A 24,342-nucleotide genomic window follows, 5' to 3' on the forward strand; every position below is an offset into this window, starting at 1 on the left:
CAACAGAGCCAAGGCCTTTTCTGCCTCTCACCCACCGTGCCAGCAGGCTGGGGGGGCACAAGTGGTTGGGAGGGGGCACGGGCAGGACGGCTGAGCCCGACTGACCCAGGGGATGTCCCAGACCATACGGCATCATGCTCAGCATATAGAGCTGGGGGAAGGAGGAAGAAAGTGGGAACACGGGGAGTGATGGCATTTTGTCTTCTCAAGGAACAGCTACACATGATGGATCCCTGCTCTCCTGGAGATGGCTGAACACCTGCCTGCCCATGGGAAGGGGGGAATGAATTCCTTGGTTGGCTTTGCTCATAGGTGTGGCTTTAGCTTTACCTATTAAACTGCCTTTATCTCAACCCATGAGTTTTCTCACATTTATCCTACTGATTCTCTCCCCCATCCCACCAGGATGGAGCAAGTGAGAGGCTGTGTGGGGCCTAGTTGCCATCTGGGGTTAAACTGTTTTTAAGCCTGCAAAGTTGCCATGCTAGCTTTGTAACACAGAGCTGTTTAGAACCATGCTGTATTGTTTTATCTTAGATTTGCCTCACTGATCTTTATAAGGCAGAGAAATATTTGCAAGGAGAAATATTTCCGGTTGTAGAATATGCCAGGCAGAGATTATGTGGAAAAACTAACGCCAAATTCTCTGTTTTAGAGAACTTTGGCAAAACCGTTCAGTGATGCTGCATTCAATTCTGGGAATTTTGAATTAGAAAGATGAAGAAAGATACAATGAACTCAGAGAAGAGTAAGAAAGGAGCTGCCTGAGAAAGGGGAAAATATAAAATTAAAGACCTCAACAAGATATTTGGTGAACAATGGAGAGAGTTCTGAAAAAGTGGGGTGTCCGACAATATTTGAGGTGTTTGGGTGGTATTGTTATTGAGCAGGACTATTTAACATTGGAAATTGCACAATTTTGAGTAATAAGGAGAACTTTATAAATCCTAAAAAAGGCAGGAGATTACAGAATTAAAAAAAAAAACAAACATAAAATACCTCATAGTCAAATCCTCTAAGGACAGCAGAGTTCAATCACAAACCTGCTTCTAGGTAATGCACAAGGCCAGAGCGCAGCAGCTCTGGACTCGCTTATCAGGTCTGTTGTACACATCATCAGCAAGCCCAGGAGCAGCTCATCTTTCTTTACTGCAATTGTGCTTCACTGGAATGGGGATGTTGGTATTGCCACTTCCTCAACCTTTCTGTTATCTATTTAAACTGTAAAGCCTTAAGGGGAAAAATTGCTTCACGCTATGTGTTCATAGAGTACCTTGCACAGTGGGATCCTAATTTCATTTGAGTTCTCCAATTGCTGCCATAATACAAATAATAAATGATAATGCATTAAGACCACCAAAGAACAGCCCTCCAGTTTAATAAATGTAAATCCTCACTTAAGATAGTTAAATCTACTCTGGACTTAGAAACAGAAAACATATTTCAGGGAATAATCCTGTACCAGTAGGGGCATAGCTGACCTATTTTTATCTCTAGTTCCATGAATCACAGAAGTTAAAATGGACGCATTACAGCATCAAATGCCTATTTTGAATGATATAATAGAAGGAGAAATCTTTTGAAGTCCCTTTTCTTTCAGACACAGCACTCTACATACTAAGCCCAATGTAAGGTGCTTATCTTTGAAATACGAAATAAAAGCTGTTGACCTTTTAAACACAAAATCTTGGTGAGCTTTGGTATGGCTTGGTCTAATTATATTATAATGGATAGAAGATACTCTCTTATGTATGCTGTCTAGGCACATCATCTCTTACAAGAAATCTCAGGGAAAGAATTGGCCCTATAGCAAATCAGTGATGTAGCAATCTTTGTTGAAAGACCAGGATACCATGGCTTCACAACAGACAACAAGAGATGCATGACATTGCTAAGCAACGCTATGAGCTAGTGAGGTTTTCTCTGGCTTCATATAGTGTGGTAGTTAAGGAAGTAAGAGCAAGAAGAGAAAGACAAAAACAACCAAATGAACTGAAGAGTGTAAGAAAGAAAGCAAAAGAAGAAATGGAAAAGCAGGAAAAATAAGTGAGAATTAATAAAGCAACTGTAGCATACAAAACCCACTCTTCCAGAAAAGCCACAATATTATTATTTTCTAAGTAGGAAGTAATAAAAATCAGCATGTTTACCAACTGATTTCTCCAGCTAAACTTTCATCATCTCATTTTCCTTCAAATTGTCTAATCACATATGGATTGGAAAATGCTTCTTATAGTAAGCTATGCTTTAAAGGAAATCACCATTTGTTAAAGCTCTCTGCAGGTAGCCTACAGAACGTTTCAAACCTAAAGAAGTTATTGACAGAAGTTTAAGAATTGAAAGAAGAACCATTCATTTGTCTCCATCTTTTCTCTTGATAAGGTTAGTTCTCAGGTGATAACAGTTTGTCTATGATTAGACACTCCCATGTTTTCTTTTTTTAATAGAAATATTCACTACTGCTCATTTAATGACCATGCAGCCAGTGCTGTTAAAAGTCTTCCCACCAAAAAAAGAACAACCAAAACCGACCCAGCAGATAACTTTTGAAAGTATGTCTTGAATTGTTCCTCACTACAATCAAATCCATGCTCATGTGCAAGAGAATCTAGTCTAGAACAAAGGTATCATACTAGCATGCTTTCAATCTAATTGTTAAAGGGTTGTAAAAGGGTTGCACTTTCTAGACAAAGTCCTATGATTCTTTTCCTCCACTTAGGTTATTCTTCAGTTCTTTCTAAGGTCTCTTAACTCTCTTGTGCAACTTCTGTATTCTGCCAGAGAAATGACATTTGGTAAAAGATTAATGAAAAATCCCAATCCATCTCTCATTCAACACTGAGGAGGTGTATTGTCACCTTGTCTACGTATACTCCCTGTCAGGGAAATACCTTCTGATCTTATTTTTCCTGGAGTACTTTCCAGACAAAATAAAGCTATTGCATAGACTGCAACAGAATTGCTAACTCCTAACTCCTCGAGGAGAGTACAAGAGATCCTTTGCAACACCTTGATCATATGATGCAAAAGCTGATATCTGGTATTTCTCATTGAGATCTAAAATAGTTAAAAGGACCATCCAAAATAAATCATTATCTTTATAACCTTTATAACCTATTCATAATCATTGCACTCATCAAAACAGAACAAGTCTCACTACTGGTCCCCTGGGCGACAAATAATCATCTAAAAATAAACAACTCAGCTATTTAAAATTAAAAATCATTTAGTTTCTAATCATTTGATTAGAAAACAAAGTAGATATTTGATACAGAATACGGGTCTCTGACTTGGCATGCTATTTTAATTCAAGGAAATCCAAGTTTCTAGTTTCCTACTGTTTTGTAAACACACAGCAAGAACCACATGACATCCACTCTCTCAAGAAAGAGCATCAACTACAAACTAAATAAGCCACAATTTCAGTGTCATTACACTGTTTTCTGATTCATTAACAGAAGCAAAAGTAATCTTGGTAAACAACTACAAGCAGACTCTGGGCTGCAAACCTGTAAAATAGTACTACTGATGAAGTTGTCACTTCCTGACTATTATTCTTGTGTGGGAAGACTGTTCTCCAGTTTTCTAAGAATTTTCAGTCTTTAAGTGCCTACAATGAGCAGCTTATTTTGCAGTGTCTGTCAGCCCAGAAGTTGTTTAATTATTCTTTCCATCTTAACGAAAACATGCTTCTTATCTCGATGTTAATAGTTAAAAAATATGTTCTGTTAGACTAAGAACTTCAGGATTTTAAATACGATGCATGTAGAAAAGTTTATACTTTCTGATTTAGCATGACCCCAAGCCCTATCCTTCTTTGTGCCATGCTTTTAAATCTCTGCTCCCACTAATACTGAGGGACATCAGGGAGTTATCCTTTAATGAGGTCCAGGAATTAGACAAACTTTGGAAATATTTCAGCCGCTTTGTTAAACGCACTCTTGATTCAGTTTGGGGCATGAGAAGTGGTTTTCGACCACAAGAGGGAGCTCATATTGTTCTGTTACACGCAACAGCAACGTGTGGAGGCACATTGGGTATTTAAATCCATTTGGTATAGAAATGAGAAAGGTCATCAGCTATATTTTAATAAGCAAGATAAGTACAGATAAAAGTTTGAACTGAAATCAATCTTAATTAAAGACTTTTTCAATGAAACCAGAACTGTTCCAGATTTTGTTCACAAAAATAAAATGCCACATTTTTAACTATGCTTTTGATAGTAGAATTTAAGATGTATGCCTGCTATTGTTCTATGAGGAACTCCATAGTTTCAGTGAGAGCATTTATGGGATGGCAGGTCTCTACCATGATGAACGATGCCAGCAAAATTCAGCTTAGCTCTATACATAATAACAATATACAAATGCTAATGGTCCTAGAACCAATCTCAGATTCCCCATCAAGCTCTGCCATGTATAAACTGCAGTAGTAGCAACAAAGTTATTTGAAGGCTCACAATACTCCTGAGCCTGTTATCATCAAAATGGAATAATTAACAAAAGAGCAATGTGAAGAAATAAAATGAGCTTGGTCTGAAGACAGAAAGCATCAGTTGCTGTTTCTGCAGCCAGTGAAGACCTACTCCACTGCAACCCAAAGAAGGATGTTTGTGAGAGCTGTGAAGGATGCTGGAAACACATGAGAAGTAAATTACATGACCAAACCGTGTCCTCCTCCATGGTTGGACTGTTTTCTGATGACTGTTTTCTAATCTTTAGGCCTGTTGAGTTCTAAACGTCTTGAAGTATAAGGCTTTTATTAGTTCCCATGTTCTCCAAACTCCATAGTTAATAATACCTGAGATATTTCCTGGCACCCAATCTTTTCTTTTTTGCTTCTGTTTTCATCTCATAACTTTCAGGCCTACACATCTTGACAAACAATTCTGCTCCTTTCTTATTGCTTACCTCTTTGAAATAGTCAAATCTTGTTCGTTTATCCATACACATCCATGCTCGCACACACACACACATTTGAATGGCCCTGGAGATGAGGATGATATAAACTGGATATTATAACTGTGAAGCACTGAGAAGCTGATTCAAGCACAAAATTAAGTAGGGAGGGGTTGGGATTTTTTTTTGTTTGTTTTTTTGGTGTATATGTGTGTGTGAAAGAAAGTGTTTCATTAATAGTTTGAGATGAAAACTTCAAAATTTTATCTGGGCTCGCAAGCAACTGCTTATGCCTCACTGGCAATATTTCCCCATGCAATCTAACCAATTGCATATGTGTCCAGAACAAAAGTGCAAATGTGCATCCATTCAGATCAGCGTATTTTAGACATTTGCCTTTTCATGTGCTCCTTTTCATGGCCCTTTCAATCATTATTAGAGTTTTCAATAGGGAATATCTATAAAGAAGAAAGGAGTCTGAGCATTGTTTTCTGTGCAGATGTTTCAATGTTATTTAAACATTTCTATACTGGTGTATGCTCTAATTCAAAAATCAGAAAAATAATAAGATTGTGGTCTACTGTGCTGACAGACTTAGCCACAAGTTGTTCTAACATCTCACTAAAACATAACAAACTTGTAATTCCCCAAACATGTATGTAGATCATTAGTGGTTTAAACTAAGTGATTTTAAAAGACCACTCCTTTCTGCATGTTACACTTTGCATGTTGATCTACAATCCATTTTACCCTCAGTAACTTCCCTGAAGAAAAGTGTACCACCTCCAAACTCATACTATTATCATTACTAAATAAAAAAAATTACTAAAGGTTTGCAGATACTTAACTCTATGCAGATGGCATTGAACACATCTTACTGGTGTAGAATGCTTTGCTACATTCAAATCTATACATATTATTTGGTTTTATTGTGAACATAAATGCCATTAAGCTTCTCACCATATTTTTCAGTGTTGTGTGCTAATTTACATTTCAATTCTGTTCATGTGTCTTCTCAGTAAATCAGATTTGCCTTTTATTACAATATAAAATACCATTTGTAGCCTAATAAAAGTGATACATGCAATTAGGGAAAAAAAAAAATGAAAAAGAAAATCCAAAGAATTAAAACAGCATAAAAGTCTCCACTCTCTCCTCACTGCAAATTAAAATAGCAGTTGAGGAGGAAAGAGAGAAAAATCTTATTAAGAGTAACGCTGTACACATTTATGTAATAAATGTACATCTGACCCTTTTGCAGTCCCCAAAATTGCCAGGTACTATAATGCTTTCCATGAGCTGCCTGCCAAATTGACACAAAAACTGGCCGCTCTCCTACAGCTCACATCTGTGTTCCGTTTGCACGCAGCAAGAACGTAAGATGCTGTGAATATTTATTTTGAGCCAATCTGTAGTATTACTTCAGATGAGAAAGCCACTTTAGCATGGGAAAGCAATGAAACAGGTGAGCGGCACTCTTGATGAGGAGTAGTTTATTAATAATAGATCACTTGAATACAGAACTTACTTCTCAGTATGCAAATCAGTTAAGCCACCTCGCGATGTCTGACACAAACTTTTCCACTGCAGCAACATTATAGAGAAAGCACCATCTCTAGTTTTGTATTGTTCAGAGTTTTGAATCCCAGCCCAAATGTGGAAAACGCTTGTAAGGCTTGATTTCACTATTAGTGAGCATTTAATGACACGAGCAAACCACAACAGGAGCTGGCAAAAGAAGCAGCCTTTTCTAAGGAAAGGAACAATACTAGAGTAGTCTACTTTGGCGCCTGAACTTTACAATTCATATACATGTGAGATCTTCACTACAGGACATGACCTTGCAGAAATCCTGATTGATTGTTTAATGAATGCAATGGTGTTAGCTCACCAGACCTTTTTCTCCAGCTGCACAGCAGTAAAGCAGCAGCTCAACTCATCCTCTGAGGCTGCCATGATATTCCTCATTTTCTCTGGGACACAGCTGCTTAAAACAACTGCCACCACAGCCTTCTGTGCCTTCTCAGAGTTCTCAGTTCAAAACTAACTACTTGAGCAGTCTCATGACTCTCTAATCTGTAGCACATCTAGCATTAAATGTGAGCTTATGATCTTGTGCAAGTAAAAATGCTGGCTTAATTCAGGTAACTGCTGACTCAGAACTAAGGAGTCACGTCATGAGTGTTAAAAAGATGTAAACTGTCTGTACAAAATTCAAAAACTTCCATATAGCCAAAAGAGCCATTTAAAAATACTTTAAACATTCCTTTAATGTTTTACCTCATTACTGTAACCATTTCTATCTCTACAAACACAGTATTTACTCCAAAGTCTTTTCCAAATCTAACGCAGTGCTCAGGAATAAAAATTTATAGTGTAAAGCTGCACCACAAAGTACTGGCTGTTGACTGTTCTGCATAGCAAAATGCAACCTGGTGTTTACTAAGGTCAAAGAATTGGTAATTACATTTAATATATAAAGAATAAATTATGTAGAAACCCCCCTGGATGTGAAGCCCTTACCTTCCCTGTTCTAGAGATGTGCTACTCTGCTGCCTGCAAGGTCAAGCCTCTACTCCCAGATCTCTTTGGCAAAGACGAGAAAGTTGGGATTCCTCCTCTTAGGTCTCTTCTGCCACCTGCAGAGATGGATGTAAGCAAAAAAAAGTATTTCTGATTGTGGGCATTCCACTTGGGGCATCCCAAACAAAACCTCCTATTACAATGTAGGAAATCACCACTTCCTGAAAAATGAACATCTTTTCCCATTTACTAAACTGAGTAACTTACAATCACTGTAACCATTTGGAGGCTAGCCACCACTACCAAGGTTAGTATTTAAATACCAGTATCAAACTTAAAGGCTTATTGTGAGAATTATTTGTTTGACTTTTAGCAGCATGTTTGAAATACAAAAGCTGCAACTGTATTGAACTTACAAACATGAAATTAAAAGCACACAAGCCTATCTTGAGACCAGCCTTGAAAATTGAAATCTTGAGAGATTTATTCCAAAGATAATTCCTAACCTTTTATTCACAAAACTGAAAGATATAAAAATAACAAATGCCAAAGCACACAATTACAAATACAATACCACCATGAAAAATGTGGGGTTTGCTATTCCATCAAAAATAAACTAAGGGTAGCTCTTTTATATGGAAAGAAAGTATTTTTCCTAATTTTCAACAGAAAATAATTCAAACCTGAACATGACTATAAACAAAGACTCACATTAAATACTTTTTTAAAAAAATCTTATTTCTATCTATAGTATTTTGAGTGTTCTCAAACTTTGGCAGAGAACAAAGGGAATGTCCACATTTAACTCAAACAGTACCAGTTCTCACGCTTTTCCAGACTAGTGCTTTATCTAGGAGAGAGTATCTCATCATTACATGGACATAATCAGGATATCACTAAAAGATATGCAAGGTTTTCTGTGTGTCTTTAATGGAGAAAATGTAAGAAACACTAAGTATTTACATTTGAAAGATTTGATGCTCAACATGAACATTAGGCCACAAATGTTTTCATAGCCATTCATATATTCCAAGGCAGGATTAATTTCCATGCCTTGTTTTTTTCCAAACAGTTAGTGTGTAGTGTTACTATGTTGACAAAGATTTTCGTCTGCTTTCCTCTCCTATAAAAAAAAGACAACAACCAACATTTCCGAAAGAGACACAGGAATATCCATTTGTCTTTGCGGACTCACAGTTAGGCAGAGGATAGAACCAAAGCATGTTAGTGACAGCAAACTTACTGCAGCACACCAAGAAGCCAGGCCTGAAGAATCGGCCACACAGCTGAAGAAAAGGAAGTGAACAACCACAGATATCCCACCAGTTAAGCAAATACACTTTCCAACCTGTATTTTTCCAATAGAATGGTCCTGTTCCCACGATAGACCTAATGAAGTACCTGAGAAATACGAATCAGCTCACGTTTTCTGTGAGCCTCAAAGAGATTGCAACAGAAACCGAATGGCAACTTTTCTTCCTCTTGTGGCGAGTATCTCTACATATCCTTGTTCTGTTCCAGTGCTGAAGTACAAGTGGTGTGAAAACAAACCAAATGAGTTCTGTTCTGGCTCTGTAGTTTTAGTCTGCACTTGGGAGGAGTTGGAAGCTTTTTGCTCTCTCTGGTTGAGGGAACTTACCCTCTATAAAGAAAAAGCTGTTGCCAATTAATAGTCAGGGCAAACTTCACAAAAGCAGATGGGTCAAAGAAAATTTTTTCATTTCATGTCAGTTACTGTCATCTCCTTCAGCTAACTCCATGATCTTATAGGGCACTCTAGACTCAAATATTTGGCATGGAAGGACAAAGAAAGAATTGAATTTGACCTACCAACATTTTCCAGACTCACTCCTGTCCTCACTCTTGACTTATTGTTCTCCCTACACCACAGTGTTCTCATCTAGTTTTCACATAACAGCTACGCATAACTGCACTTGCAAGGTGGTCAGAGAGGAATTTAGGAAGCCACAGAAAAGGAGACTACTGCCAACATTTGTGACAGTTTTTAAATGCCATAGTAATATGAGGCAAGAGGGACAGACTGCCATCTTCGGCAGGAAAGGGAGTAAGTCGAAAGGGAGTAAGTCTCAAGGGAGTATTTGGCAGAAATCGATCTTTGTGAATTGGGCTACTGAAATGTACTTTTGAAGATGCTACTAGTTGTTTCTTTCACTGGAAATTTGCATGCATAATATGGATATTATACATAGTCCATACCTATAACAGCTAAAAATAATTAGCAAGATTATAACCAATAAATGAAAATACAAATTAAAATTAAAGTGACTCCTGGCATGTGAACAAACAATGCAAAAAAGTAGGCTTTCTAGGCTGGTATAGTAGAAACAGCAGCACTGGCTTCCCAACCCAGCCAGCAGAGTGCTCTGGAGTTATTTGTTCTTAGTATGGGACAGGATCTGTCCCTGTGTTCGCCAATTCTGTGGTCCTGTCTACTGACATAAACCTGCAAGGTGAACCTAGGGATAGTATGGCTTCCAGATGTACAGAAACCCTTCATGTTCTAAGGAGAAAAGAATAAAGATGTTTTGAAAAGGCTTCCTTGTATGAAGTTGGCTCAGTGGCATGCACTCAGATGGGGTTGCCTCACAACCTCTGCAACACTGATTACAGGATGGAGCACAAAGCTCTAGAGTAAATTCACTGAGATCAATAGACCTATATAAATATAACATGAAAGTGGTGTGGAGATAAGTGACAAAAGGAGCAAATCTCATACTCTCACTAAGTCAACTTTAGTATTTATTTTAATCTAGGCACATGTAAAATACAGCGTTTGATCTGTAAGTATATATGAGGTTTGATGTCAGCTGCCATATTTTTAAGGAAGATGTTTAAATATCATACTAGTGTCAGATGAAGACTAAGAAATTTGATATTCCCATGGTCTTCACCACATCGAACTTCTATCAAATTACTTTACTACAAAGCTTTCAAAGAGTACTGTGTTGTAATTCATAATTAGTAAAACCCCACACCCACACTTCATCACCATAATTACCAGAGCAAGGCCCAGAAAAATGACTAAAACAAAACAAAGTTTAAAAAATGTAAAACGAAGCCATATAACATTAAAATCTTATGCCTAGATAATTTAAAATATATCTAATACACCATCTAAATATACTGTTTTCAGTGCCTCTTATCTGTTTTTCAAATAATAGGTTGTTAAATGAGACCTTATATTAGCATTAGTTTAGGAAAAGGAATTATAGCTCAAATGTATATGTTTGGGAACAACTAGCTATCGTAGAAAAGCAGTGGGCAGACACTTGGTTTGGTCATTTGGAGACAATCAGGTAGTTCGCACTAGGTTGCATTATAAGCAGATGCAGGTGGTGTTGCTTAGGAGGAAGCCACTGTTGCCATCAGAAGTGTGTATTAATAAAGGTTGTATCCATTTTGGAAGCACTGTGCATCTTCACATAGCTCAAGACTAGACACTGAAAAGACTGGCAGGTAGACTGAACTTCATTGACTGTGCCACAAATCCAAGAATGGGTATAAACCAAATAATTCTAGTTACAAAAACTCACTTTAAAAACCTGAATTCTGAATAATTAGGGTAGAAACAGAAGGTTAAAACTCTCAACACGCTTTCTCTGTGCTTCTTTACCCTTCTTGCTAATAAGCTCAAGGAAGAGTACACAGGAGAGTAAGTATTACCTTAAAATAAAGTGGCTGAATGAAGATTCTGGAGACCTAGGGTCATTTCCCAAGAATGCCACAAAACGTTGTGTGTCCCTAAGTCAGTCAGTTTGTTTCCACTGACTTCAGGTAAAAGCTTTTACCTCATTTTGGCTCACTACTTACATATAAAGTTGAAGTACACCCACTATAATTTCTTTGGGTTTTTTCTCTGGTTTGCTATTTCTAGAACTAAAATTACAGATAGATCCAATATTGTCCTTTAGGATGCTTTCTAGGAATAAAGTATTCTGTTCAAATCTTTAGTGGTATCATTAACTACGGGTGTCACAGTATAACCCAAAGCCTCAGTTGCCACAAAATCCTGCTACAGTAAGCTCTGTATGCACTACAAACAGTGTTTAACACCGTGTAAAAGGTCAGCAACAAGGCTATAAAAAACTCAAAGGATCAACAGAAGTTTCTCATAATAACCAGCAATACATGCAAAAAAACATTATATGATGCATGTCTTACACAGGGAGCAGCACATGTCAGGAAGTGACTGATCATCTTTATCACCTTCAGAGATACTGTTGATAGACTTGGCACTATGTCGACAAGAACTTTCCTTGGAAATCTAATTATCCATCCTTTCTGGACACATTCTAGAAAGTTTCCAAGGCTCTGGTTGTTTTAATCTGTGACTTCACTCCTGTCCATATTCCATAAGCAGGTTCATCAGCCAGAGACCATACTTGAAACATGTCATGTTCTTACCACGACATCTCATGATCTTTACTCATTTGCATCACACTTATGTTCTTAGCCTTACCCTAACACACTCACTTTAAATCAACTGCAATCTTTTCAAACTTAATGTTATTCATGTGCATAATCATTTAAAGGATCAGGTGCCTGGAGTCCTCAATGTATTTCCCACCAACTTCCATAGGGTTTGGGTTGCTATTTTGTAAATTATTGTATTTTATACACACTTAAAAGCACATAGAACATTTTTGAAGAAATCAAACTTTTTAAAATGAATATTCATTACTTTTACTGGAAAACGTCTCTTACTGGAGAAACTCTCACTTAGCCAAACTCACTAAATGCTAATTAAATTATTGTAAGAAAGTGTTTAATTTTTTGTATTTACATATATATTGATCTGAAAGCGTAGAGAAATGAACAATTATCTATCTATAAGATGAATATTTAACATATGATTGAATTGGCCTATTTACTATGAATTACCAAAGAAGAAATACACAAACTCATTTAGATGGACTGAAATCTGTAGTGTCACCATTATGGATAAATGAGTGCTTAGGCCATTATTTTAACAAAGACAGTCTAGCATGAGCATTTTCCAGAAAAAATTCAACACATCATTTCATTCTATGAGAGCTCAGTGAAATAGCTACTTAGAGAAGGTAAGTGGAAGGTGGCTTAAGGGAAGTCATGGTAGGTCCAAGACTGATTCTTAGACAAAAGCCTTTGCAGAAGTTATTCTCTATGACTAAATGTGAAGCACTATGAGGTTTCTAGGGGATTCCAAACTCTTTCTGTTTGTGGGAATCACCAGCAATTTCAAGCCAGCTGAAACTGAATGTTGCACAGGAGGTCTGGATTGTAACTACCTGTTTTACTTCCACTCTGTACAAAACGGTGTGCTACCTTACTTGTGATCCCCTGGTCACCTTGAAGCAATCGCTTTTAGGCACTCTGAAGTTTTAGAAAACTTTTTGACATAAATATCAATGGGAGGTAGGGGAAGTATTTTTGAAGTGTCACACATTTTAGCAGGCCTGTTTGTAATTACAGAAGGTGTCTGCATTTAAATAGCTTGCTATGTTAGTGCCTGTGTCAGAAGCATGTTTCTAATTACTCCACAAACGGTTCTGTCACAAACCCAACAGAGCAAGAATTGCCTCCAGTTGCTTAAACTACCCATTACTGTGGCATTTTTGTGCAATACTGAGGCAGAACTTACACTTAGAGACAAGTCTGGTCTAGTTCCCTCATCATTTTAAGATTTAGCTTTACAGATACCTGTCAGGAGACCTGACAGCAAGGTATACCCATCCTGCAAAACTATGACATGTGTTGCCCAGTGGGGTCTTTGCCAAAACTCATTCTTTTTCTTCTTAATTCAAATAGTTCCTATCACGAGATATGCAGGATGCACCCACGTGAGTACAAACAGAAGCCAGATATAGAAGATTATTTTCCTGATAAGCCATTGAATGTTTAGTTAGGTCCTTGGTTCCGTGTAACCCTAGATGCAGAGCTTGAGTAAGTCGTGTAAAACAGAACAATATGTCCCTGTCTCAGCACGTAGTGCATGCACATCCATTTCAAAGAAGGAACTGTCTTCTGTTCAAACCCTCTTCTCCCTGCATTCATACTGAACTAACAGTCTTAAAGAAAGTATGTCAACAACACTCACTGGGCATATTGCATTACACGGCACCACAGTGAGATTCAAACCTCAATCACTAATGCCTGTATGGCTTTAAAGAGCTTTTCTTCGGTAGGTCAGAATTATTATTCTCATGTCACAAATGGAAAACAAAGAAGAGGAAAAGGAATTTCATCTCCTTTATACGGTCACTCAATGTGTTGCTGACAAACTTGGGTGCAAACTCAGGAGCTTTGTGGGTAAGACTCAGTATTCTATTGTGGGCAGCATTGATTCTGACCACAGGAAGAACAGCCTTAACCAAACTAACCAAAACAAAGACTCAGTGCTTCCCCAACACAGAATTCTAGCAAGGGCCACTTACGTCACAGGATAAGAGTGATTAATAATGAAAATACCGAAATGACAAGAATAGACTTTATAGTAGTAGAGAAAGTCAATCTATATTTTAACATTCGTGCATTCTACTCAAGACATTTCTAAAAATAATCTCCTTACTGTTGTCATTGCTTTTCTTGACTCATGGGATGCCAAGATAAAGATAACTAACTGAAACATCAGCTGTGATGGTGCCTAATTATTGACGCATGGTTGTTATTTCTCAAAGCTCACAGCCAAAATTAACCACAACAGGATACATCTTTAACTACAGATGAAGTTCAGGAAGGCACTGGCACACCGGTATTGCTTTATACCCAGAAGAGTCAAACTCAAAATGCTTAAAATTAAGGACTTCATAGTCATAATATTTGTTTGTTTCCTGATACTCCTCTTACAAAGATATAAACAGATGAGAACATTCATGATTTCCCAATTCTACCATCAAATGCTTTGCAGAGACCTTTGACTATAAGCTTGCGTGGGAGTAAACTGAAGAGTTACTTAAATAGCAATCACTGAACTTAACAGCTCAGCAACGTGTGAACATTCTTTAATCTTCATCCAGTAGTCAAATCATGGCCAAGACAATAGCACCACAGGTTTATTTTGTATTCATTTAAGGTTTTATGCCAGTAGTGGAACAAAGGCACTTACAGTACTCTACCATTCTTTCTTTCTCCCTTAATCTTCATATTCACCTCTCCCAGCTCTCTAAATTTCTAGTCAGAAAGGCAGAACCTTCATTAGATGCCAAGGATAAAGGTCCCGTGAATCTCCACCTTGTCCAATGTGAAAGACAGAATGATGCTCTTGTTGTAAATAGCAATGCTAAAATAGCTGATCCACAGAAAATGATGTATTGAGAAGAAAAGCAAGGGAAAAAAAGAAAAAGAAGAAAAAAGGAAAGTGAAGCCCTCATCTTTACTCAGGCTCATGAGTGCCCACTAGGTTGGTGTGCAAACAGCAAACACAGCTGTCCTCTGAAGTCAAGGCTGCCGCTTCATGGCGCCTGGCTGTGAACTGTCATTTCACAGCATGATGCCAGGGACATAACCATTAAGCACATGCCATGCAGTAAACTAGAAATACGTATGTAGGGATTTGGAGCATAGCATCATTAAATGGATTCAGCTGAACACTGATAGTCTACTGGGGGGGGGGGGAAAAAAGAAATTTTTCAGAAGTCCTGAAGAAAACAGTTGCCAAACAACAGCCTTCATGTGACTCAATTATAACATTAGTATGATAAAGCAAATTGTTTTTTCTCATTCTACTATAGACTTGATGTATAGCAGCAAGTTAATTACCTTTCTCATGAGAAAATGGTGAAAATGTTAAGCTTTAAAAAATTCAAAATTGTGTTAAGTTTTCTGCATACATAACTCAGCACATTCATGTACTTTTCTAGGATATAACAGCTTCTTTCAGTAGCATCTGTGTGTCCAGACTTATGAAAAAGAAAACACCATCCTTTATAACACCATGGAATGCCAGTGATTAATTCATACCATACCAAAAAACTCTGTTGGAAAAAAGCATCTGTAATCATTTTCATATTGCATATGCACAAGAGTGCAACAGAAGTAAAGAAAAAATAAAAAAGGGCTTCATTTGTTGTATTTAATGCTGTATGTAATGAATTAAAATTCTTAGCAAAAGTGTGTTATGTTTTACTGTTTCAGACTGGTTAACCAATATTTCAGAGTAACATTACAATATTTCAGCATAGTATTACAATATTTCAATGTAATTTTACTACACGAACATCTTGAATACATGTGACTATTAAACAGGAAATACATATTCATTTCTACATTATTAGTTTCCATTCCTTCACATGTTTTTCTCCACATTATTGGAACAGTATCCGATCTATGTCCAAGTTTTTCTTACACAGAATATATTCATTTATGGGATCACAATTCTTTCCATGGCAACCAACCTTTATGTGAGAGATTCGGGATGTGCGAGCTTAATGACAGGTGAATAGACACAGAAAATGTTAGTGGTGTTGAGATGGAGAGGATGATACAGATCCGTGTATTTCTCTAAGTGAAAATTACTGTGAAATTCTGTAAAACAACAGTTTTGGTAAACTGAGAAATAAAAGATACTTCTCGCATGTTCATTATTCACATAATAATAAGTCAAAGCATGATACATGAGAACACAAAACATCTCCCAGTTTACATAAAAAATGTAAAGTAACCTGGCTTGACTTTGTGTGGTGTCACCATTATCAATCAGGCCCCTGTGAAATCACTTTGACACCGGTGGAAGCCACACGAGCGTTGGAGGTGAAGCCACCTCCAGGTGCACACCACCCTGGGCAGCACACAACACCCCCCGCCTCGCACCAAAACAGGGAGCACTGGGGTATTCCAGCTATTTCCAAAATCCACTCATCCGGTCACTTTTATCTATGCAGAGCCTGCCTGGGTGTGTAAACACTAGAGGCCAAGAGCAAATCCTGGGCAGCACTGAGGACACTTCCATGCAAGGAAATGCTTCCGGAAAGAGGAGTTATGCTACACATAAACATGGAGAAAAGCTTCTAAATCAGCACCTCTGATGAGACAGATGTATAAAATCTATCAATGCTAAAAAAGCCAATACACGGAAAATGATGTCTTGAAAAGGAAAGCAAGGAGAAAAAGGAAAAAAAAATATTTTTTGTTGCATTTTTTTTTAATAATGTCTATATTAGTAGTAAATAAATAGAAAGGTAGGTGCTAAACTGTCAAATATCTAGAGAAATCATTTCCCCTTAACACACCCGTCACGGTGCACGACTGTGGCTCCGCACAGCAGCGAGCCTCTCCAAAGAAGAACAAGCAAACCAAGCAAAAAAATTATAATAAAATACTTAAAAACTAGTACCTCAAAGTCCTCTTGCAGTGCACCAAAGCGCTGCAACTGCTCCTTACTACGAGTCCTCCGCAGCGGCAGCGGCACTGTTCCACTGTGGGCAGCCCAGGACACGCAATATGGTGAGCACTGCTCTAGCCACGCTCCCGGCAGCACCACCGCTTCTGGACACCCCCTTCCCCAGCACCATCCACTCACCTGCAGCTTCCAGGCTCCTGGGTTTGTCCCAGGCTGCCTCTTTGGACCCATCCCCTTGTGCCTAACTGGACCTAACTCCAAGCCTGGAGCATGGAGGCTAACAACGAAAGGCAGTCCCTCACCTCCCCCCATTGTCAATCATTGTGTCTGGGATGGAGTATTCCCCAGGATTCCAGAAGGCAGGTGTTAAATAAGCAAATAAGGCGAAACTAAAATTAGCTCAAAAGGTAAATGAGTGTTGGCAACTCCTTTGCCTCGGTTTTAGCAGCACCAGAAGTCCACGCTCAGCACCGGTCAGTGTATTAGGCGAGGAGGGGTGCAGCACCTCAGTGAACCAGCCCCCCGCAATACACTACCAACAAGCAGTTAACAGTGGTTTTTAGGTGATACATATGTCAAGGACTCAAATCAGGAGATGGAGGAAGAAAAGGACGCTGTCTAAAACCAATATATGCATTTAAAAAATGATCAAAATGTTTTAGGGTTTTGTTAAATTTTTGTATGGGTGAGGAGTGTAGGACCACATAGCTGTTGAAGAGAAATACTATTTTAACCATTTTTTTATGTCTTCAGAATCAGAAGCCAGGGATAAGCACCACAAAATAGGAAAACTGTTTCAAGAGCTAAATGTTGAACTAAATGATTATACTTTCAACAATTGCCCTTTTACTTTGTAATGGACTGAAAACCAAACAAGCCCTGAAACAAACAGCCCCAGTCCCAGTTCAGTCCCTAACCAGCACCCTATTACAAGTCTAGGTCCTATATGCTGAACTGTCTTACGAGAAGCTGAGAGAAGTCGAGCTCAATTATAGGACCTTGGTTTAATATAGATTAAGTGCTCAAAAGCCTGGGTTGACATAACCCTAGTCTCAAGCTGAACAATATCAACTGTTAGGGAAAGTGAAAGCTGTGCCACAAATCTGTTGCCAAATATTCACGTAAGTTTCTCAAGCATGCAAACACAATTTATATTCCAGCAGCACAAACTAAAAGCATTCAGTAATACACAAATGTGAAAAAGTCCTTATAATCATTCCCTTTACTTAAGCAACTGAATTCTAAAATAAAACCGCTGTTTTCCTTCAGCATTTTCCACCCAGCCACAGGCACAGCTACAAACACATTTCACTAAACAGAAGGTGAAAAGGATAAAGAAGCAGATGAAGCCAGACAAATAGTTCACAATTAAAAAAAAAATAATTTTGCTCATGCCCGTGGAAGTTGAAAATAAAAAGCAGAAAGAAAGCAGCTGTTCAGCATCCTCCCCAACAATATGGGGAAATTACATGTTTCTTCTGGAAGAGGTATTTTAGCACAGTAGGATGTTCTTATGTTGTGACAAGATAATGTGTGTGTAAAGCACTTCTATAATTCAGCTGTCACAGAGATGCGCCTACTCAAGTGCATGTGTGTCAATGGAGAATTAGCTTTGATCTGTAAAATACATCAGATGGTTTCCATTCCTTACGCTGAATCAACTCAGTTTGGTAAGAAATTAATCTGACCATCTTTCTTACTGCCATTTTTCAGAGTGCCTAATCTCCGGAACGGATGCTGTGACTGCATGGAGCTGCTTACAGGGTAAAATACTAACGTCAACATGGATAAAAATCACATTTTAATGGGTTTTATCTTAGCACTTCCCCTTTAGAACAGCCTAGGCATTTCAGGGTCATCGGGGTAACACACCACCCAGCAAATTTTCCTGGGAATTAAAAAAAAAACACAAACCAGTATTTAATCCGGAATAGACCCTAAATTTGGAACTCAGAAATACATTTTCTCTAGCTTTTGTAATTTCACCACTAGTGATCCAGATGTGAAAACAGAATTATTTCTACAACTATGTCTGCCAACATTATAAAGACTAACTTAAACCTGCAATAGTTCATGCAGTTTAATACACAGCCAATACTAAGTTTTTTCACTATAATCATTCTTCCAAATAGAAGTTAACTTCAGTCTGGACTCTAAGTTCTTCAGCACATGCTTCTTCAGACAAACAGAAAGCGAAAGTGAGTCTGATTTTCAGAATTCGGATTGCAAAGACAAGAAAATAATATGTGCACACTGTAAATCTAGAGTGAAAATTTTCATCTATTTTGAGGAGTATGCTTTGAAGCTGATGCTTGCTTTGAGGGACTAAGATCTGGAAAATGTCTCTTACTTTGCTCGTTTACCTCCTGCACACACTCACTTGGATGCACAAAATACTTCTAAGAAACCCCAATGTCCTTTCTGGACACTGAGCATCCTTTAGTCTAAAGTTTAGCTGCTGCTGCAATTCATCTGTAACTTTTCATTTGGCATGTGGGGAAAAAAGGCTAAACATCAGATCAGAAAAAAAAACCAGGTTAAGTAAGACCTTCTCCTCAAGTATTCCTCTATGCCCTATACATCATAGTACTGCAAAGTCTTACATCTAGGCACAGATAAGTTCTTAATTAAGAATCTACTGAGAGAAATTTCCTACAGTCATTTAATGCAGCACAAAAAAGAGGACCTAGTGTGACAAATGAAAATCACACCCATACTTGTTCTTAACTTAAGCACCTTACAGGTTTGGCTCTTCCTATCTCTGACCATTTTTTCTGTTTCTAAGGACTACTTTCACTGGGTGAAAACATCTATTTTGAGGAATCTAGAAGTCTTTGCTGCCAGTACATCACTTCTGTAAGTAAGTATGCCTATTAGCGAACATAACAGATATGGTAATACTTGTGAAGGAAAATAAACAAAAGACAGTATCTGCTCACAGATGGGCTATTTCAGCACCCAGTGAAACTCAGGTGATAGGGCAGAAACAGATGAAGTGGTGGCAGTGTTTTTTAACCTTTGCAATTGATGGAGCAGGAGTGCAAAGAAGAATGGGAGCTCTGGTAAACCAACCAGAAACAAGTAATTTGGATAGGAGACAGAGAAGAGAACAACTGAGTCTCCTCTCCATCTGTCTGTGGCCTTTTATCTATGCGTGCAGCTATTAGTTGTGCTAAACAACAAGTACATCTCTGAACAACAGCTATAACTCTGAACATAGAAATAAGTCTAATTCCCATACTCGCACTACCTTTCAAGAACTATTCACTGATGTAAAGAAAACACACATTAGCTAGTTACGTTTGTAGTTTCAGCCAGAGCAGGTAAAGTAGAGCGATATTTCACAATCCAGCCTGTGAGACATTTTGCAAAGCCACAGGAATCAAAAGCTTGTCACCTACCCTTCACCCATAGAATCAGCTCTTCTCTGGTGTTCCCAAAGCAGCTCACCTCTATTTTCCAAGTGATACCAGCTTCTGCTAACTGCTTATGTGCTTTCACTCTGCAGTAGAAACACTCCCTCCCCACATGAAACAAACTACCACCTCCTAGGCCTCTTTCGAAGTACCCCTTTACCACTGAGTCCCACTTTGAAGCCAGTAGTGTCAGCTTATGATGACCACTGCCTTCTCAAATTATTCTGAGATCTTGAACTTTAGGCACATACTGTGATTTTGCTACAACAGTAGATGGAATTTGACCTTGATCTGCACTCTTGGCTGCAGCTGTTGGACTGCAAAAGAACTAGTAGTAACAGGTGTATACAGAATTAAAGTTGAGTAGGGTGAGATTTGTTGTGAGAAAGAAAGTACCAAAGTGGAATGGAAACCTGAACAAAAAAAAAAAAAAAAAAAGAGAGATGGCCAAAAATGTGTGGTTGTGCTTTTAAGCCCATTAAAAATGTAGCATTTTTATCACAAAAATTTATTATATACAAGCTGTAGGTTTGTTTCTGGCTTGAAAAATAGAAATTTGCGAAGCCAGAATCTGAGTAGGCAGAAAAACTTAATAGGTCTGTCCTCAGAATACATTCAGAAAGAAACCTGTATACCTTGTTGTCTAAAGAGTTTAGTGGCTTTCAGATACACAGTGCTGTCCAATAATCAAATGGAATTAAAGTGCAATTAATTACACAGTTTAAAAATAATATATTAGTTACCTGATGGTATCACTTCTCTCCCTAATAGACTTCAAGCTGCGTAACCAAAACAGAAATTGTAACCACACCACAGCACAACTTGTTATAGACACAGATAACAGACAGTGGCCATTAACTTCCTTTAATAGTTTATACACCAAGAATTCAACAAAGGGTTACTGCAAGTATCCAACTAATATACTATAGCAAAGGTGAAAATAGGTACTCCCTACTCCCTGCCGGAAAGATAACTGCAGTAACTGAAGAAGTAACTCCTCACAGAGCAAGAAAACCTGGGCTAGCTACCAAAATACAGAAAACATCAAATAATCACTGTTTATTTGATGAAGGTTTGAAGTGACCAGCCACAATGGAGCCAGTCATGCTTTGGCTCCAGGATACAAAGACTGTTCATTCATTTTTGTTGTTTTAAGTAAAATAACACACATACACACACACACACAGCCGGTTTACAGCCAGTAGTAACTAAAGAATTGTGTTGAAATTTCCAAATGTTTCACAGCATCTGAAGTGTAGAGAAATGATACAGTGTCTCCCTCCAGCTTCCTTCAAGAAGCACATACAGACTACGCCGAAAAGCTCTGCAGTACAAGGGAAAGGAGTAAACTTCTGGCCACCATTTGAGAGCCTTTCAATAGGCTGCCACCTCTTCTGGGCAACCAGGAAGCAACATTCTGTTACTCATCACTCGATTTATTTATTACTGTCATGAAACAGGATTCGACGGGTTTAGAGTTTGATGGAGATACATACCACAAATCTTTTACAAGCAGAAATGTGGTCTATAAATTTGCCTTGCTTCTACAGCTGTTCTAAAAATAACACACAAACACCATTTCAATACAACTTTTTGAGCTTACCGCTTGTCTTTGCCTTCAAAACAAAGTTTTGCAGACAGTAAATGCACTAGAAATACTAATTCACTGTTTAGAAAAAGATATCCAATGAGCAAAAATGTGAATCAATTACATCAATGTGTACTTCCAACATTCATAAAGACAACACTATCACACGTAAATGAATGACAACACAACCATCCCTTCCCAAATACCTGGAATGATACCTAGAAATGCACAAAAAGAATCTTGAGTAATCTTCTAGGCAAATTATTGAGGAATCAGCTATGCAGTCTGAAGCCATTCTTCATTAAGCACAATTAATTGCAAATTCTATGGTACTCATAAGCAATATTAGCTAGTAAAATAAAACTGCTATGAAAGAATCTTCAGTGCCTACTGTTATGCTAGACATACCTACTGACCTTAATAATCATAACTTGACCTTAAGTTATCACATCATTATAGATTTTAGCTCTAAAAGCTAGAGGTTTCCTTCTGAGAATTACCTTAACCAAATCAATTATATATTCTTTTTATCCACTATATACAAACACTGTATCATATGCATGGCCTGTACTCATGACTTTAGTTATGTCAGTTATCACTAGTTGTATCAGTTCTTAGATTAAAAAAAAATGAACAACAAATCAATCAACATAGTCGAGCTGATGGAAAACACAAGACAGAGACCCAAGGACTGCCATTCTTCCCACTAAGTCTTTGCTTGGCAGCAGTGCACACTGTCCTGTTGGAGCTACTGCTTGGAATTTATTGAACAAGCAACAAAAATTGCAACCAATTTAGATTTAAGATTTATAGATTTAAGACAGGCGCCCACCTTGGTAAGATCTGCCATTTCTGTGTGTGCTTCTCTGCGGCAAATGCAGCTGACTTGCCTCTCCCCCTCAGCATGAAAATAGAGGACTGACTCAGCAGGGTTGCTCTCTGGATAAGAGCAATGCTGCTTGCTTCATTACAAAGGGATTTCCTAAATGACCTTTGTGGCAACCTTGGTTTGAAGGCTGACCTATGGAAAGTAAAACGTTGTAGAGCGCTTGAAGGCCCTCTGGTAACTCAACACAGAATACTCTTCATATGCACAATGCGCTCTTCACGCAGCACTTTAGCTACTCCCTAGCAGCCTTATCTAAAATTCAGTCATAAATTCAATACTGTTAGCATTGTTCATGCTTCAGCTCTGGGTTAGTTATTCAGTGAAAAGCTAAAATAACAAATAATTTTCCAATTTCACTTGAACGCAAAAATTATAATTAGAGTGAGATATATCTGTATGCTCTGTATGTATGTGTGCATTTAGAGGCAACCATATCCTTATAGAGGATTATTAAAAGACCCTCTCAATATTATCATAGAATCATGGAAAGGTTTGGGTTGGAAGGGACCTTAAAGCTCATCCAGTTCCAACCCCCTGCCATAGGCAGGGACGCCCTCCACTAGACCAGGTAGCTCCAAGCCCCATCCAACCTGGCCTTGAACACTGCCAGGGATGAGCATATAGGTTCTAAAGTTCTTAGAACTAAACTTTGTGATCAGAATGACGTGTTGCCGTAAAGCCCTGGTGAATCAACTGACACATTACCACAATTATTCTCTCCAAGGTTTAAAATCAGACTGAAAGAAAAAAAGATTCAGTTCAGCCATACGCAAACAGGACAGACCTGAAGTGATAAATACAGATTCCAAAATATCAGTAGAATAGTGTTTTAGTAATTTATAGCTGAAGCACTGAGAAAGAATGACTTTGAAGCAAAACAGATGTATGAACAGTCAGTGTCCCCCTTACCATCTTAAGATCTACTGAAGTCAGCCATAGCATGTCCTTGGATTTCAGCTGGCATGAATAGGTTCTTCACAACTTCATGACTTTGTTCCCAGCTGGTGACTCTTTGTTAATTTTTAATAAAACAGTAAGATACAATAAAATGAATCACAGTGACAGTGAGATGCAAGAAATAAGTAGCTCCCCAGTTCAAATGTATGATGAAAGCAATGAAATATAAATTTACAATGAATTCTATTACTGAACTTTTGTTGTCATCAGCAACAGGCTTTAATAGCTGGAAATATTACTTTTATTCATTGTCTCATTTTAAATTGTTCTTACCTTCCCTGGAGTACCTGGACTTCAGAAGGTTCATATTTTATCAACATCTTTATTGTGAGTCAGTGAATAGCAAGATTCCCAGCTGGACTCTGGCTTCTGCTCTTCAGCTGGATTTGATCTGACTCTCATGAGCTCAGTCTTACGTCATTCAGAAAAATTATTCAAATAACTCTAGCCTTGCAGTTGTTCACTGAGAAGCTGGTTTTTTTCCCCTCTTTACTCCGAGAACAAGTTGTGTTCTTATTAGCAGTGTTCAGCCAGCTTCCCACCCCCCGTTTTAGATTCTGGGCCAAGGTCATTTTTACATTATCTGCTACAGATAGATTTTAAACACACCAGACGGATGTTACTTCCATTTTAAAAACATAGCTATGGAAAGTGTTTTGAGTTGTAACAAAAGAAATCTGAGGATTCTGGAATAGTTTTAAAGTAACTTAAACTAGAAAGGGAGTCTGCATGAT

This window comes from Nestor notabilis, unplaced genomic scaffold, assembly GCF_000696875.1.
Source record: "Nestor notabilis isolate BGI_N333 unplaced genomic scaffold, ASM69687v1 scaffold29734, whole genome shotgun sequence".
Taxonomy (NCBI): Eukaryota; Metazoa; Chordata; class Aves; order Psittaciformes; family Psittacidae; genus Nestor; species Nestor notabilis.